Here is a 6617-nt window from a genome sequence, read left to right as displayed (position 1 = left end):
GGTAATACAAGAAATGGCTTGTTAGGCTCAAGGGGGTTTACTAGGGGTTAATCGTGGAGGTAGGCTTTTCATGACATGAGTGGGTTAATCGTAAGTGCCTTAATTATTTTGACATATCAAATCAAATGGTGTGGTCTTGACATGCATAGTCAAGCAAGTTCTAGAATAACAGTTCGATATTGACACACTCAAAGTAATAATAAAAGTGAGCATGAAAGAATTAATAGATGCTCAAAAGGCTAAAAAATTTCACAAAAATTATGGCTTTTTGATGTTTAAAACTTTTGAATTCTAACTCAAAGTAATACCTAACTTTGGGGAAACAACCTAAAATTTTAAATTCCTAAAAATCAACTTATCATGCTTGATTCTCTAATGTCTTGAGGTTTAAACAATCAATGCATAAATGCCTATGTTTTAATTCAAGATATATCAATCATCATCATAAATCAATCAAAATTTATCCTAAATACGATATGAGAGCTTTCTAAGAGAACAAGGAAGTCATTCAGGGATTTTTCTGATAATGAAATAAATATCCCCCCACACTTAAGATGTACATTGCCCTCAATGTACAAAGATACATATTAGAATATAAAAAATAAGATAGGAAGAGGAGTGAAACTTCCTGAGTTGAAAATGGATGAAATTCCTAGATTAGCTAGAGCGAGTTACTGGGAATACAATTGGAGGACAAACATGATTCTGAAGGACAAAAGGATAATTGGGGGAATAATTTGATAGTAAGCATAAAGATAAACCGTTTTAAAAACAAAAGAATCTTCAAAAATAATTAAATAAAATCGATAATAATTTTTTTCAAGTGGCACGGCCGATTCACACCCCCGTGTGGATCGTGTCTCGCCCGTGTTTGTCGCGAAGTGAGATGTCATCACACGGCCTTCGGGCACGCCCGTGTCTGATGTGGTTCGCTTCTCCCATGGTCGTGTAGCTCTGCGAACGCCCGTGTTATGTTGATAGTTTTGTCCACGGGTGATAAACATAGGCGTGTCGCACGCCCGTGTGCATTTGGCAGATTTGACCACGGCCAGGTCGCACACCAGTGGCCACTTATCGCATCCCGTGTCGAGGAAGATAACTTTTACCCTATTTTAGCACGGCCATCTCGCACGGTCGTGTGATCAGCCGTGTGGAGTTAGGAACCTGTGCTTCAAAGACTATATTAGTGACCTAGATGTTAGAAAATTGAAATTTAAATAATTTAAAATCGTTAGTACCTGAGTTGCCTCCCGAGAAGTGCTTGTTTATGGTCTAAGCTTGACTGTTACCTTGTTGGTTTATTCAGGGTGGTTTGTGGAGTCATAGTTCCTCTCCATCGTCATTAAAATTCTCCCCGTTATAAAGTTTGAGACGATGTCCATTTACTTTGAAAGTTTCGTATGATGGGTGACTTACCTCTATTATGCCATATGGCAGAACAGATTGAATTACGAAAGGTCCTGACCATCGTGATTTAAGTTTCCCAGGAAACAATTTGAGTCTTGAGTTGTATAGGAGGACAAGATCTCCAATATCAAATTATTTTCATTGCTTTAAACGATTGCCATGGCGCCACTTTGTTGCTTCCTTGTATAGGCGTGAGTTATCGTATGCATTGGCTCGCCACTCATCAAGTTCGTTCAGGTGCATCAACCTATTTTTTCCTACAAGTTTGGGATCAAGGTTTAGAAATTTAATAGCCCAAAAAGCTTTATACTCTAGTTCGAATGGTGGATGACAACTTTTTCCATAAATAAGTCGTATAGTGATGTCCCTATGAGGGTCTTAAAAGCAGTTCTATAAGCCCATAAGGTATCATCTACTTTCATTGCTCAATCTTTTCTATTTGATTCTACTGCTTTTTAAAGGATCCATTTGATTTCTCAGTTTGCCACTTCAACTTGTCCATTAGTTTGAGGATGGTATGGGGGTGGTTGTTCTATGATGAACTTCGTATTTCTTAAGAGTTTTTTCAAATTGGGTATTACAAAAATGAGTGCCCCTGTCACTGATAATTTCTCTAAGCATTCTGAATCTCGAGAAGAGTTTCTTAAGGAAACGTACTACCACTCTAGCATCATTAGTAGGTAGAGCTTGGGCTTCCACCCATTTGGACATATAATCAACTGCTACTAAGATGTATTTATTCCCAAATGAACTAGGGAATGGGCCCATGAAATTGATACCCCAAACGTCAAATATTTCACATGAAAGCATATAGTTTTGAGGTATTTCATCACGTTTAGATATGTTACATGTCCGTTGGCATTTGTTACAGGAAGTAACGTACCTGTTAGCATCTTTAAATAATGAGGGCTGGTAAAAACCTGATTCAAGTATTTTATAGGTGGTCTTAGTTCCACTATAGTGTCCTCCAATTGGCCCTGAGTGGCAATGTTCAAGTATTTTTGATGTTTCTGACCTTGTAATGCACCTTTTAATGACTTTATCTACACATCTGCGAAAAAGAAAGGGGTCGTCCCAAAAGTAGCTTTTCACATCATGAAAGAATCGCTTCTTTTGATCGTGTGTTAACCTTTTTAGAATAATGTTAGCGGCTAAAAAATTCGCGATGTCTACAAACCAAGGTACCTCGGAGTCAGATATAGTGAAAAATTGTTCTTCAGGAAACGAATCATTTATTTCAACTTCATCTAGTTCTTTGGTATTGGAGTTCTCAAGCCTAGACAGATGATCAGCCGCGAGATTTTTAGCTCCTTTCTTATCCTAAATTTCCAAGTCAAATTCCTATAATAGGAGAATCCATCGAATGAGTCGAGGTTTTGCATCAGTTTTAGTTAAAAGATAGCGAAGGGCGGAATGGTCAGTGTAAATAACAACTTTAGACAATATGAGATATGATCGAAATTTATCAAATGAAAAAACCACAGCTAGCAATTCTTTTTCCGTAGTAGTATAATTCTCTTGTGCAGTTGTCAAAGTTTTGCTAGCATAATAGATAGGTTGAAAATGCTTGTCTCTTCGCTGTCCAAATATTGTACCTACTGCAAAGTCACTCGCATCACACATTAATTCAAATGGTAAGTTCCAATTAGGTGCAAATATAATTGGAACATTAATTAATTTATCCTTTAAAGTATTAAATGCTTCTAAGAACTCCCAATTGAAATTAAAAGGTATATCTTTTTCTAGCAATTTAGTCAAAGGCTTAGCTATTTTAGAAAAATCCTTAATAAATCTTCTATAAAAACCAGCATGTCCTAAAAAGGTTCTAATAGCCTTAACCGAACTAGGAGGGGGTAACTTTTCGATTGTTTCTATTTTAGCTTTGTCCACCTCAATCCTTTTACTAGAAATTTTATGCCCTAACACAATACTTTCTTGAACCATGAAGTGACATTTCTCCCAATTAAGCACAAGATTTGTTTCCTCACATCTTATTAAAACTCGTTTTAAATTTTTAAGACAGAGATGGAAAGAGTTACCAAATACTGAGAAATCGTCCATAAATATTCCATTATATCTTCCACGAGTTCGTCAAAGATGGCCATCATACAGTGCTGAAAAGTGGCAGGAGCATTACATAATCCAAAAGGCATTCTACGATAAGTGAACGTACCATATGGGCATGTGAATGTCGTCTTTTCTTGATCTTCAAGAGTTATTGGGATTTGGAAGTAACCAGAGAGTCCATCTAGAAAGAAGTAGTACATATGCCCAGATAATCTTTACAACATTTGGTCAATAAATGGCAAGGGGAAGTGATCTTTTCTTGTGGCATCTTTCAGTTTCCTGTAGTCAATGCAAACTCTCCATCCTGTGACTGTCGTTGTTGGGATTAATTCATTCTTCTCGTTGGTCACAACTGTCATGACTCCTTTCTTAAGGACAACCTGCACTGGACTTACCCAAGAACTGTCAGAAATAGGATAAATAATTCTAGCATCTAGAAGTTTAGTTACCTCAGCTTTAACAACTTCCTTCATGTTGGGGTTTAGTCATCTTTGAGCTTGCACACACGGTTTATATTCATCTTCCATCAAAATTTTGTGAGTGCAAAAAGAAGGGCTGATTCCTTTAATGTCAAAAATTTTCCATGCTATGGCCTTTTTGTGTTCTTTTAATACTTGGATTAATTCCTCTTTTTCCTTGGGTTGCAAGTTAGAAGCAATAATAACTGGTAATGTAGAATTATTTCCAAGGAATGCGTGCTCCAAGTGGTTTGGTAATTGTTTAAGTTCCAGTTTGGGAGGCTCTTCAATAGAGGGTTTTTGCTTAAGTTCACCGTTTATCTTAATGACCTCATATTCCACTTTTCTTGAAGAATGCTCATTAGGTTCATCATCTATCTCCTCTTCTTGAGCTAGATACAGTTTCGTCGTGTCTTTTTGTACAATTTCCTAAAAAGATTCTTGAGTAGTATGATCAATAGAGTCAATAAAATAAAATGAGTCATCCTACTCCCTAGAAAACCTCATAGCATCATAAATTTTAAAAATAATCTCCTCGTCACCCACTCTATGTACCAATTTACTGTCTCCCACATCGATTACAACCCTAGCAGTGGCTGAAAATGGGAGCCCTAAAATTAAGGGCACTTCCACATCTTCATCCATGTCAAGCACAACAAAGTCAACAGGGAATATGAATTTATCTACTTTCACAAGTACGTCTTCTATAATACCCCTAGGATATTTAATAGATCTATCGACTAATTGAATACTCATCCTAGTAGGTTTAGGTTCCCCAAGACCAAGTTGTTTGAACATTTTATATGGCATCAAATTAATGCTAGCGCCTAAATCAGCTAGTTCTTTCTCAACATTCAGACTACCAAATAAGCAAGGGATAGTAAAACTTCCTAGATCTTTCAGTTGGTTGGCAGCTTGTTTTGGAGTATGGCTAAGCACTCCTTGTTGAGTTCTACTGTAGATAAGTCCTCGAACTTCCTTTTATTTGTTAGAAGCTCCTTAAAAAATTTTGCATATGTAGGCATCTGCGAGATGGCTTCAACAAAAGGTAAGTTGATATGTAATTGCTTAAAATGTTCAAGAAACTTACCGAATTGTGCATCAATGCGATCTTTTTTTAATTTTTCTGGGTATGGAACTGGTGGTTTGTATTCCTTCGGCACTGGGTTATCACTATTTTCGTGTTTTTCTTCCCCCCTTTTGCTTGTCACGGATTCTTGTGTTAGCTTCTTTTCAGATTCCACTAACACTTTCCTACTCCTTAGTGTAACTGCTTTTACTTGCTCTTTTGATTTGGTGTTACTAGGTAAACTTCCTAGTGGTCTTTTTGAAATTATTTTGGACATCTGGCCTATCTGCGTTTTGAGCCCTTAGATTGACGCTTGTTGATTTTTAAGTGCCATTTCGGTGTTCTGAAAACATGTTTTTGATACCGAGATAAACTTTGTGAGCATCTCTTCAAGGTTCGGTTTTTTTTCCTTTTGATAAGGTGGCTGTTGGTAGCCCGGAGGTGGTCGCTGATTTCCTTGGCCTCTCCATGAGAAATTTGGGTGGTTCCTCCAACCTACATTATAAGTGTTACTATATGGATTGTTTTGAGGTCGAGAATTATTACCCATGTAATTTAATTCCTCATCCATGTATTAGCCATAAGGTTGGTATTCCGAATGGCTTGTTCCACCTCCACTCGCTTCGCACTGCATTACTGGGTGAACCTGTGAAGAACTAAGAAAACCATCAATTTTCTTATTCAAAAGTTCTACCTGATTAGAGAGCATGGTGACCGAATCGACATTATAAACACCAGCTGTTTTCATTGGCTTTGTCCTCATGACTTGCCACTGATAGTTATTCAATGACATCTCCTCTATGAACTCATAAGCATCTTCAGGTGTTTTATTATTCATGGTTCCGCTAGCAGCTACGTCAAGCATTTGTCAAGTCGAAGGATTCAGGCCATTATGGAACATTTGAACCTGGAGCCAAAGCGGTAACCCATGGTGAGGGCACCTTCTAAAAAGGTCCTTGTATCTCTCCTACGCATCGTAGAGTGTTTCTAAATCCATCTGCACCAAAGAAGAGATATCATTACGTAATTTAGCCCTTTTAGCTGGCGAAAAATATTTTAGTAAAAATTTTTCAGTCATTTGTTCCCAAGTAGTAATTGACCCTCGTGGTAACGAGTTCAACCACTGTTTAGCTTTGTTCCTCGATGAGAAAAGGAATAACCGAAGACGAATGGCATCGTCATAAGTGCCATTAATTTTAAATGTATCGCATAGTTCTAAAAAGTTTGCTAAGTGAGCGTTGGGATCTTTATCCTGCAAACCATCAAATTGAATAAACTGTTGGATTATTTGAATTGTGTTAGGTTTCAATTCAAAATTATTTGCAGCTACAGCAGGTCTAACTATGCTTGATTCAATTCCTGTTAAAGAAGGTTTAGCATAATCATACATAGTGCATGGAGCAGTATTTTGATTAGCAGCAATTGCAAAAGGTAGCTGATTGTCTTGGTTTTCAGCCATCTCTTCGGTTGGGGGTTTAGTATCATCTTCTTGCTCGTTCTATGTGTATCTTAGGCTTCACCTTATTTCTCTTTGGTTTTTGCAAACTGTGCGATCGATTTCTTCGTCAAAAAGTAATGGTCCTAACGGGTTTCTTCTAATCATAAACTATAAAAAA

General features: G+C 37.3%; 1 non-coding gene across 1 annotated transcript; it reads left to right on the top strand.

Moving 5' to 3' along the window:
- The first annotated feature begins 5924 nt into the window (after positions 1-5924).
- On the top strand, positions 5925-6031 carry LOC121230105 (small nucleolar RNA R71). The gene has a single exon (XR_005928057.1). It is a non-coding gene; the product is annotated as a small nucleolar RNA R71 (small nucleolar RNA).
- Positions 6032-6617: the final 586 nt, after the last annotated feature.

Source organism: Gossypium hirsutum, chromosome A05 (assembly GCF_007990345.1).
Source record: "Gossypium hirsutum isolate 1008001.06 chromosome A05, Gossypium_hirsutum_v2.1, whole genome shotgun sequence".
NCBI classification, from domain to species: Eukaryota; Viridiplantae; Streptophyta; class Magnoliopsida; order Malvales; family Malvaceae; genus Gossypium; species Gossypium hirsutum.
The sequence above is the reverse complement of the archived record's forward strand: the minus strand, read 5'-3'. Positions and strand labels throughout refer to the sequence as shown.